The sequence below is a fragment of the Aquarana catesbeiana genome, linkage group LG02 (genome assembly GCF_042186555.1).
Source record: "Aquarana catesbeiana isolate 2022-GZ linkage group LG02, ASM4218655v1, whole genome shotgun sequence".
Classification (NCBI taxonomy): Eukaryota; Metazoa; Chordata; class Amphibia; order Anura; family Ranidae; genus Aquarana; species Aquarana catesbeiana.
The window spans coordinates 213,583,308-213,595,954 of NC_133325.1; positions in this window are offsets into that span (position 1 = coordinate 213,583,308).

Genomic DNA, 12,647 nt, shown 5'->3' on the forward strand with positions numbered 1-12,647 from the left:
CTACTGTGAGGTGTAGTGTTGTGCAACTCACTCAGATGTCTTCTCTCCTCGGCGCCGGAATGGAAACTGCCTAGCCGAGGAGAGATGACATCACATCCTCTGCCTCTGTGTACTACACAGAGGCAGGGGATGATTCTCATTGGCTGGGAGCGATCGCGAGGGGGGGCCACAAATGGATGGCCTCCCCCTCATCTCTGATCACTGCCAGACCAAAGCCGACCGCCTCTGGCACTGGGGGGGTCCAATCGGACCCCCCACCCACGGGAAGGCAATCACGTACCAGGTACGTGATTTTGCCTGCCCGTGCCATTCTGCCGCAGTATATCTGCGTTAGGCGGTCGGCAACTGGTTAACAGGGGCGTGTAATTACAATTTTTGATGCCATTCTTTGCAGCAGGGCTAGTTCCTGCGCTTCAACTAGAGTATCTGTGAGGGGTTGCAGTGTTGTGGCACCAGCACCAGTGCCTAAGGCCCAATTTTTCAGCCCCTGTTTAACAGGGGCATGTAATTACAATTTTTGATGCAATTCTTTGCAGCAGGGCTAGTTCCTGCGCTCCAACTAGAGTACCTGTGAGGGGTTGCAGTATTGTGGCACCAGCACCAGTGCCTAAGGCCCAATTTTTCAGCCCCTGTTTAACAGGGGCATGTAATTACAATTTTTGATGCAATTCTTTGCAGCAGGGCTAGTTCCTGCGCTCCAACAAGAGTATCTGTGAGGGGTTGCAGTGTTGTGGCACCAGCACCAGTGCCTAAGGCCCAATTTTTCAGCCCCTGTTCAACAGGGACATGTAATTACAATTCTTGATGTAATATTTCACAGCAGGGCCTATTTCTGAGCCCACCAAGAGTAACTGTGAGGACTTACAGTGTTGTGGCACTAGCACCACCACCACCACAACCACCAAAGGCCCAATTTTTCTGCCCCTGTTCAACAGGGGCATGTAATTACAATTCTTGATCTAATATTTCACAACAGGGCCCTGTGAGGGCTTACAGTGTTGTGGCCACAACAACACCTAAGGTACAAATTTCTGCTGAGTATATAGGGCAGGCCCCTACTTTCAAACATCCAACTTACAAACGACTCCTACTTACAAATGGCAGGAGACAACAGGAAGTGATATGAAATCTACCCCTAGGAAGGGAAATTCTCTCCTGTAAGAGTTAATATGGGAAAAACTTTTCTCCTTTACACTGATGCTTTATCACCAATCCTTGTTTCACTAAAAACCCCAAATTTTCAAAAAACATTTGTCATTGGGACAAAAAGTGAGATGAAATCTTCTGAAGAGGAGCACAGACAGCAAAACAAATGTCACAGGGGTGATAACCCTTCCCTAGGTTTTCCAAAAAGCTTAAAATAGATTTTTTGGCTGGAGCTAAACACGTTAAAAATGTACCAGTTCAAAATTACAAACAGATTCTACTTAACAACAAACCTACAGTCCCTGTCTTGTTTGCACCGCCTGTATACTGCTGTTCAGAGTATATAGGGCCTGGGGGCCCCACACCTTTCTTTTTTTAATTTGGGTGCTGGGTTCCCCTTAATATCCATACAAGACCCAAAGGGCCTGGTAATGGACTGGGGGGTACCCATGCCGTTTGTCTCACTGATTTTCATCCATATTGCCAGGACCGGACATTACATTAAAGCCGCAAGCAGTTTTAAATGACTTTTATTCCTTTAAAAATGTCATTTTGTGCAGGGACTGTTCTAAGCATGGGAAACACGCACCACTTTACAGGCATACTATAGACAACCCCCAGGTACGATATTTAAAGGAATATTTCACTTTTTTTTTACTTTAAGCATCATTAAAATCACTGCTCCCGAAAAAACGGCCATTTTTGAAACTTTTTTTGCATTGATACATATCCCCTGGGGCAGGACCCGGGTCCCCAAACCCTTTTTAGGGCAATACCATGCAAATTAGCCTTTAAAATGAGCACTTTTGATTTCGAACGTTCGAGTCCCATAGATGTCAATGGGGTTCTAACATTCGTGCAAATTTTCGGTCCGTTCGCAGGTTCTGGTGCGAACCGAACCGGGGGGGTGTTCAGCTCATCCCTACCGTGCGCCCTTATGGATGCACCGCCACTGCATAAACTGTTGGTGCTATATACATTCTGTATAATAATAATAATAATTTTGTGGTCTTTTTTAAAAAAGTCAATACCATAGACAATTTAATATGTGTGCAGAAAAAAAATGCTTGTCCAAAAGTGCAAAGTTTGAAAATAAACAAAAATTTTTTTCCTGGTGAAATAATTTGTAATTCTGCACAGACAGTGAGGTGATACAAGCCCTCAGGTGCAGACCTGACTGTGTGGAAGGCCTTTGACCTCCATATCAGCAGTAGTACAGCTTGTTTAACTGCTTAAGGACCGGAAGGATTTGCCCCCTTAATGACCAGGCCATTTTTTGCGATACGGCACTGCATCACTTTAACAATTGTCCCACAAATAGAGCATTTTTTGGTGGTATATGATCACCTCTGTGGTTTTTATTTTTTGCGCTATAAACAAAAAAAATGACAATTTTGAAAAAATACAATTTTTTACTTTTTTTCTATAATAAATATCCCCAAAAAATGTAATTTTTTTTTACTAATAATGGCAGTGATCATGGATTTTTTGCGGGGCTGCGACATTGTGGTGGACAGTTCCGACACTTTTGACACTTTTTTGAGACCAGTGACATTTATACAGTGATCAGTGCTATACAAATGCACTGATTACTGTATAAATGACACTGGCAGGGAAGGGGTTAACACTAGGGGCGATCAATGGGTTAAATGTGTTCCCTGGAAGTGTTTCTAACTGTGGGGGGAGGGGACTGACAGGAAGTACAGAGAGATCGCTGTTCCTAATCACTAGGAACAGATGATCACTCTCTACTCCCCTGACAGAACGGGGATCTGTATGCTTACTTTGACAGATCCCCGTTCTGGCTCTCTGTGGTGTGATCGTGGGTGGCTGATAGACATCGCTGCTGCTGGCCACGCGCATTGTCTCCAGCCCACTGTATTTATTGCATGAATCGGCATACACGATTCACACAATAGAGCCCACCTGCCGCAGTATAATGACGGCGGCTGGTCGGCAAGTGGTTAAAAATGCATCCCCAGGCCAGAAGCAGCAACAGTGACAAGGTACAGAGGTTACACATTTTAAGAACAAAAAATGTGTATATTGCTACTTACCTGTTGTTAGATGTGGTGGCTCCATTAGTTTTCTTTTTTTTTTAAATGCTTTCCTTTATTTTCACATTGGGATCCAGCCAGCAACATACCTCCTGTCTAATTCCGCGTACACACGATCGGAAATTCAGCCAGCAAAAGACCGAAGAGACCTTTTGGTCAGAAAATGCGACCGTGTGTATGCTCCATCAGACTTTTGTAGGACAAAAAGTGTAGCGATAATAAAATGAATACATGTATAAACACATATAGAAAATAGTTTTTGAATAAACCCAGTGGATAAACAACAACATATGAATGAAAAAACCAAAGTGAATAAACCAATGTAAAATAAAGTGAAAAGTCCCAAACAAAACTTGGTGTAAAAATCTTGATAAGTGCAAACTTGAAATGAAGAAACACCACCACCAATAATATGGAGGCTTACCAGAACGTTTGAACCCAAAAGAACCTATGTTCAATGGGTCAAACAGGCTTGTGTGGTGGAAACAGTATCTGTACCGAGAAACACGACCAATCATAGACTGGTGTATCTCATGAAGAAGATGGCCCGTATTGCATGGATACCAGATGGATAAGGGAGAAAGAACAAAAGGGCCACATAGCGTAATTCCATAAATTATACAAAGTGTATTTAAAAATCGGAAATACTCACATTTGAGTAGATAAAACAGCGCTTTGGTAAATAAAATGGCGGCAATGGAATCCTACCGATGCGTTTTGTCTCCTTAGACATCGTCTGGGGGCCATTACATTGCAGCCGTCAAAATATATATAGATATTGTGACCCCAAAGTTGAGAATCATTTCCCGGATGTGTTTAAAGCGGGGGTCCACCTATCTATCTTTTTTTTTTTTGAGTTCATTCACAAACTTTTCTTCTCAGCATTACATACTCACATATTGTGTGTAATATGTCCGCCTGTGTCAGATTTCGTCAGAAAGAATAACTTATATTATTCACTGCAGGCGGTTTCCATCTTCATTGTGGGCATTTGAAGCCCACAAGCATTTATTTCCTGGATGTGGTGAATGCTGTGCTCCCAGCATTCACCGCTCGTTCCCGCACATGCTCAGTGGCATCCTGGGAAGCCTGAGACTAGCTCCCAGGAGTCTGGAAGAGGCTAGAAACACGCCTACTCCCACGGGAGGAGAACCAGGAAGTGCAAAGAAGAATAGAAAAATAAAAGGTAATTACGGCGATTTAAATTTTTTTAAACGGCATGTCAGCATCTAGGCAAGGAAGAGAATACATACAGATATTGTTCAAAATTTGGGTGGAACCCCGCTTTAACACTACTTCCGGTTTTGGGGCAAGATGGCCGAATGGCGTGTGTTCAAGCCCTCACTATAAATCTAATGTAGTGGTAAGAGAGTATTTCCGGTGGAGACCGTGCATTCCAGAGTTGTAAATGCAATACACATGAAGTATATTCCATACATAAAAAAGGGGCAACAGATACCGGTATAAAAAATGAATAATTCTTTAAAAAACAGATTAAAAATATATGTTCAATGAGAGCTGAGAGGATGCCGCTCAGACAAGCAATTGCAGTGCTGCGCGACGACATCATGCACTCCAGCAACATCCGCTCGTTGCGATCAAAGCACGCCGCCACGCAATGACGTCATGCGCTCCAGCCTCGTCTGAAGCATGCGGAAGCGGAAAAATAGATTGTGACATGCGATCACGTGACAGCGCACATGACCGCATGTCAGAGATATAAAAAGAGCTATGATGTGACACCGTATGAGTGCTATGTGATTAACTAAAAATTTGATGGTATGTTCAAAATAGTGAAACACACTCCAATCGAATCATAGTCGAATCAAATTAGTGCTAAGACAGCATTGAAATGGAGAGATCAACTCTTATGGTGTAGCTAATACTTTACACGTATGGAATAGATTCTCAAAGGGTCATATGCAAATGACAACATATTGATAAGACAAATATAGGGAAAAATAAGGATACATAAATGGATACATATATGAAAAAAGGAGAGAAAGATAACCTGGTATATATTATAATCTAAACTGATGAATATTCAAGCCTTATTAAAAAATGAATTGATGTTGAGTTCTACATTCATACCATACGGAAAGTACGTCTGTAGCTCATATATCCAGAAGGTCTCCAAATGGGAGACCCCTCTGGTCATGGCTCCACCCCTCCAGGGGGGAATGTATCTGTCAATGACCACAAACTGTATTCCTTTAAACATGCGATTATGATGTAATTTAAAATGTCTAGGGATTGTATGTTTAGTGTCACCACTTTTAATCAGAGCAATGTGTTTGGCAACCCTAATAGAAAAGGAACGAATGGTGAGACCCACATACTGTTTACCGCAATGACAGGTAATTAGATAAATGATATAACTAGTGGTGCACGTACAACACTGTTTAATGAAGTAATTTTTGTGTGTAACCGAAGATGTAAAATCTACAGTCTTGCGTGCAATACCCGAATTGTGTTGGCATACGATACATTTTTTACATGAGAAAAAAAATTGAACTCATGGAAAAACGACAAACGAGTGGGGGGGTTGATGACATTTGGAGTTATTTTACTTTGTAGGGTGGGGGCTCATCTAAAAATGACCTTGGCCTGGTCAGGTAAAGAGGTATTAAGAATACGGTCATTCTTGAGGATATCCCAGTGTTTCGAAAAAATTGCTTTAACTTGTCTATACTGAGTAGAGAATAAGGTGAACATTGCCCACCTAAAGGTATTGTCACGATCTGGTTTAGATTTGACTTCCAGTAAGGACTCCCTGTTAACTCTCAGGGCTAATTGGAATTCGCGATCTACATCTTGAGGGTCATCATTTTTATCTAAAAACCTAGTCCTTAGCTTGTATTTTATATGTCTCAATATCTGTACAATTTCTACGTAGTCTTAGAAATTGGCTGTGTGGAACCAAATCTAACCACGATCGATGATGGCAACTATCAGTTGGGATAAACCTATTTTGATCCGTGAGTTTAAAGTATGTTTGAAATTCAAAACGTCTGTCTTTGATCTTAATCTCCAAATCAAGGAAATTGATCTTATCAGTACTTGCAACATAGGACAGAGAAATGCCCCTGTTGTTATTATTAAGATATTCAAAGAACGTTTCTAATGATTCAACACTGCCATTCCATAGGAGGAGGATGTCGTCAATATAATGTGCCCACAGGACCAGGGAAGAGGTCCCGTGGGCATAGAGGACATCCTCCTCCCACTTGGCCATAAATAAATTGGCGAAGCTAGGGGCAAATTTGGCGCCCATAGCCACGCCAGGTGTCTGTAAATAATACTGTTGGTTGAACCAAAAATAATTATGTTTAGTTGCGAATTCCTACAACTCAATGATAAAGGAACATTGAAAGAAAGCAATGGAAGGTTCCTTTTCAAGAAAATATTGGACGGCCTCAATAATTTTATCCTGTGGTATACACGTATAGAGGGAAGCTATATCTGCAGTAGCGATGATGTAGTCCCCCTGTATGTCAAGGCCCTCCAAAAGTCGGATAGTAGAGGCCCTGTATCTTTTAGATAAGATGGAGTCTGTCTCACTAGGGGTTGCAAGAAAAAATCAATATAATGGCCTATATATGAGGTGACCGAGTCAATGCCACTCACAATAGGCCATCTGGGGGATGAAGTGGGTCTTTGTGGGCTTTTGGTAAATAATAAATGGTGGGAATTCTAGGTGCCAAAGGTACCAGGAAATCTCTCTCCTTTTTATTCAAAATGTTAAGATCATAACCCCTCTTCACAATGTCCTGTAATTTTCTTTTGTATGAAAGAGTAGGATTATTGGGTAATTCTTTGTAGGTGTCAGGTTCGTTAAGAATCCTGTACATCTTTAGTTCATAATCTTTCTTATCTAAGATAACGATCCCTCCACCCTTGTCGGCTGGACAAATCACCAAGTCCTTCTGTTGACACAAGGACTTGAGGCCGACATTAGAAATGGGTTGGTGATAAATATGTTTATCTGGTAAAAAGGAAAAGGAATGCAATATTGGGACTTTAAATGAGGACAGTAGAGAGGACCGTTTGAAACCCCTCCTCCATCCCGGTTCAATATTAAAGAAAAATAAAGGAGAACAGGTGCGGGACTTTGAATGAGGCACACGGGAGCAAAAATATAACTTGAGTAAAGTAGTGATTTTTAATGAAATAATACATAAATTCATATAATTACATGTGTAGGCACATAGCTCTATAATGATAGTTTGTATTCCATTATAAAATACATTCCAACAAGGACTTCTATGTAAAAATATGAAAATATAAATGAGTAAAAGAAATTAAAAAATAAATAAATATGTGACACAAAGTGTCACTAGAAAGAAGTAGCAAAGTCAAAAATACAATAAAATTGGAACGTCCATACATAATAAACAGTTGTGTACACATAACAGTAGTTGTAAGCTCTACGCCGTTTCGGGATCCTATAACCACTCATCAGGAGCATAACCGTATTGACCACCTATGAATAGGGGAAATAGCAATATTTAAATAGTTTGAAGGACAAGTGGGCAAATGTAAAACATGAAATCCCACATTATTCCACTGAGACTATGGACTTACAAATATATCTGCGCAAAGGCGGTGCAGCTCTGAATGCCAAGCCCGCCAGTAATGCCAAGATCCGAAGCTGAGGGACCATGTCCGGGCAGCGAACCCAGCACCGAGAAACCCCCAGATTGGGTCAGAGTGTGGAAACCAAATAGGGAGGAGTGATGAGGTGTCCTCAAAAAAGGGGGAAAAAACCTGAAAAGCAAAGACACTAAGTGAATGAGTAAAATAGTGCGAAGAGAGTGAAAAAAAGGGTATAAAACAAAGGGGATGAATTAGAATGGAAAGAGTGAAGGGGAAGAGTGTAAAGAGAAGAGAAAGAGGTGAAGAGAAAAAGTTTAGAAAACGGGAAGATGGAACCTGGGAGAAAAAACCAGGACAATCCAAAGAATAACCAAAGGGAAGGGCCTACACATGTAATTATATGAATTTATGTATTATTTCATTAAAAATCGCTACTTTACTCAAGTTATATTTTTGCTCCCGTGTGCCTCATTCAAAGTCCCGCACCTGTTCTCCTTTATTTTTCTTTAATGTTTATCTGGTAGTTTAGCAAGATCTTTAAGAACAAAATCTCTGAAAATACCGATAGCTGGTGCTACTGGAACAGGTGGATTAAATAATGATGGATTAGATAATCCAGAATGGACTGTGCCAGATGTCGCAGAACTACCCCCACTTCTATAAGGATTAGAAATGAGGTAGCGCTGGATATTAAGTTTACGAATATACTTATGCACATCAATAAATGTGCCAAATCTGTCCAATTTTTTAGGGGGGGGCAAATTTAAGGCTCTTATCAAGAACGGATTGTTCCTCATGTGTAAAAGATTTAGTACTTAAATTGAAAATACCTTGGCCCATCAAGTTCTCCTTCTTTTTCCTCCTCTGTATTCTCCTCCCTCCTCTTGTACCTCTCTTGGATCTGGACCCCTTTTTCTTAGTAGTGGGTCCTCGTGAAAACCCTGACCTCCATGTAAATTGGGATTAGATTGGTTATAAAAGAGAAAACAAACGTGCGCTCATAATGAACATAATCTGTGTAAAAAATACATAATCTAAATCCCTGTAAGAAAATCAGAAATGTGCATCAAAAAAATATTGATAATTAAAGCGGAGTTCCACCCAAAAGTGGAACTTCCACTCATCAGGTTCCTCCCCCCCTCCGGTGACACAGTTGGCACCTTTCAGGGGGGAGGGGGGTACAGATACCTGTATATTACAGGTATCTGTACCCACTTCCGGCGTAGATAGCCGCAGAATCTGCGGTTATTTACGCCACTTCCTGCTCCCTCCCCGCTGCCTGCTGGGAAACACACGGGTCCCAGAGGCAGCAGGGAGCATTCGTATTGCGCGGCGCGACTCGCGCATGCGCAGTAGGGAACCGGGAAGTGAAGCCGCACGGCTTCACTTCCTGATTCCCTTACCGAAGATGGAGGCGGCAGCACCCGAGGCCGAAGCGTCTCTCCGTCCTCGGGTGCTGCCGACATCGCGGGCGCCCTGGACAGGTAAGTGTCCATGTTTTAAAAGTCAGCAGCTGCAGTATTTGTAGCTGCTGACTTTTAAAAAAATTTTTTTCGGCGGCGCTCCGCTTTAATAAATGGTAAAAAGCTGTGAAAAAAATATGCTTAAAAAGTGTCATAACATTTCAAGAAAAGTTTTCACAACCCAAATGGTTAAGGAACAGTCCTTAGATGAAATACTTCAAGGAGCGAAAGTTCTTATGATGAACAGTAGGAGAGGGAGTCCCATACATAAACAGTTACTTCACAGAAGCAGGAGGAAGCATCCACCTTCCAACCAGTCAGACACTGCACATATATATGGAGAGGGAGGGAAATGAGGATAAGAGCTCTCATATAGTCCCACAGTATTAAAAGGTGGACCCTTACCCTCAATGATGGACCTTCTCTCTGGCGAGGTCTCACACGCAGGCAGACTTTGCCCTCTGCAGGGACTGTGGATGGATGATGTCCGGATCCAGCTCATACAGTGTGCGTCTCCAGCTTGGCTTCTACCAACTCGTCCACCTGGGGGGGAGGGAGTGACAAGCACACTTGTCCCAAAGGGAGGTGGATAAAAAACAAAAGAGGGGCTCCGATGGTGTAATAAAGTTTTGGAATTTATTGCTAGTTAAAACAATGGAGTCACAACAAGTGAGCTCCGTGAATACAATATAAAAAAGCCGGCATAAAAATAGCAAACACCCGTGCAAATCATGGGGCGGACTGAGTGATGGCTTACGATGTGAAAACTTTTCTTGAAATGTTATGACACTTTTTAAGCATATTTTTTTCACAGCTTTTTACCATTTATTAATTATCAATATTTTTTTGATGCACATTTCTGATTTTCTTACAGGGATTTAGATTATGTATTTTTTACACAGATTATGTTCATTATGAGTGCACGTTTGTTTTCTCTTTTATTTTTATTGTACACAGGTATTGGTGTTTTATTCGTGCAGCTTTAAGTGTTTATATTATTTTTCAGCACGTTTTTTTTCTTTTATTTGTGCCTATTAGATTGGTTATACCTATAACCTAAGGTGATTGTTCATGGATGTCTCTAGGGTCAGATCTATAATCGTTCTCCCGTACACTTCTGAGGGGGGAAAACCTATTATAGGTGGTTAGAGGTGGTTGACTATAATGTCAGGAATGGGAATAATATGGATCAACATATTCACCATGTCGAGCTGGAGAGGTGTCTCTGTAATTATGGCCGTCATAACCCCCATATGAATGGGGACCAGAGCGGCGAAAACCACCACCACATTGGCCTCTTCCTCCTTGCTTACCTCTGTTATGTCCCCTGCCTCTACTGGAAGTATGAGGTGTATGGGGACTGTAATGTGTTACTACAGGTTGTGGAAAGATCTCACTACCTTTAGACCCTCTACCCCGTCTGTTGGTAGAGTTGGTGGGAGGTGAGGCTCTTGTATTAACCACTCCCAGTGTGGGAACCATCAACGCTCCCACAGTGGGGTGATAGGAGGAACAGTGTTTAAAGTTGAAGTAGTAGAAAAAAGTTTCTGCCAGCCAAACACAGTTCCATTTTTATAGTCACCCACATCTCTAGAATACTTCTTTTGTTTTTTTATTTTTTTGGTCTTTATCTTCCTTTTCAAGAAAATTTTGAAAATTAGAAGAAAGTACATTATACTCAGGAATTCTTATGTGATAGGAGTTTATCCTTAAGATCTTTAATTTCTCTATCTAATGCCAATAATTTACTTTGTTTCTTGGTAATAAGGACACTAAGATACTAAGAAATCCCTTGATAGTTCTCCGTGGAAATCAAGTGAGAAAGTGGAAATCAGGCACACCCTGCACAGTGATCCTTCACCACCAAATATATGCGCTAACCAGATGGGAAGCACAATAAGGCACATCTCAGGACAGTATCCAGATCAGGCAGTTTAAGCAGTAACCCACTACTCCAGATATCGTTATGGATGATAAGTGTGTAGACTGGGTCCCGGTATCCTATCTACGATAGCCCTCCGTACAACGTGGCTCCAACCATACACCAACCCAAATTAGTCACATAGGGGTGGAAGAAAGGCAGCCATAGCGTGAATCCGATAAGAACTTTTATTTAAAATAAAGTAAAACACTTGCAAAATGGTAGTTAAAGAGCATTCGGCAGCCGGCAAGCGAGCGCCCGTTCGTAATTGAGTGCGATGATGTCAGAGCGTCAACCTCCCAACGTACGTTTCATCTGTCACTGACGTCGTCTGGGGAATGGGCGACGCTCTGACACATCGCAATATAAAACAAAAGAAGCCACGCCCCGTTGTGACATCTCGGAGGCGCCAAGCATAGACAGCCAATCAGCTGCCGGGATAAAACCCGGAAGCAACCACACCAGTTATTCGATACCCAGGTTGGAAACAACCACAGGCAAAACAACTGAAGCAATAAAACCTATGTGATTGACACCTAAATAAGCCTGAAGGCGGTGCTTGGTTTGCGGGGTCCCGTACGCAGCTAGGCTCCCAAAAAGTCTCACACATGTGGTATCCCCGTACTCAAGAGAAGCAACAGAATGTATTTTGGGGTGTAATTTCACATATTCCCATGGCATGTTTGAGCAATATATCATTTAGTGACAACTTTGTGCAAAAAATAAATAAATAAATAAATAAATTTGTCTTTTTTTGTTTTTTTTAAACATTCCATGGACTCGACATGCCTCTCAGCAAATAGCTTGGGGTGTCTAATTTCCAAAATGGGATCATTTGGTGGGGTTTTGAACTGTCCTAGCATTTTATGCACAACATTTACAAGCTTATGTCACACATCACCCACTTTTAGTTTACAGAAAAAAATTATTTTTTTTTGCAAGAAAATTACTTTGAACCCCCAAACATTATATATTTTTTTTAAAGCAAATGCCCTACAGATTAAAATGGTGGGCGTTTCATTTTTTTTTCACACAGTATTTGCGCAGCGATTTTTCAAATGCATTTTTTTGGGAAAAAACACACTTTTTTAAATTTTAATGCACTAAAACACACTATATTGCCCAAATGTTTGATGAAATAAAAAAGATGATCTTAGGCCGAGTACATGGATACCAAACATGGCATGCTTTAAAATTGCGCACAAACGTGCAGTGGCGACAAACTAAATACATTTTTAAAAGCCTTTAAAAGCCTTTACAGGTTACCACTTTAGATTTACAGAGGAGGTCTACTGCTAAAATTACTGCCCTCGATCTGACCTTCATGGTGATACCTCACATGCATGGTGCAATTGCTGTTTACATTTGACGCCAGACCGATGCTTGCGTTCGCATTTGCGAGAGAGCAGGGGGGGACAGGGGTGCTTTTTTTTTTTTTTTTTTTTTATATTATTTTTAAACTGT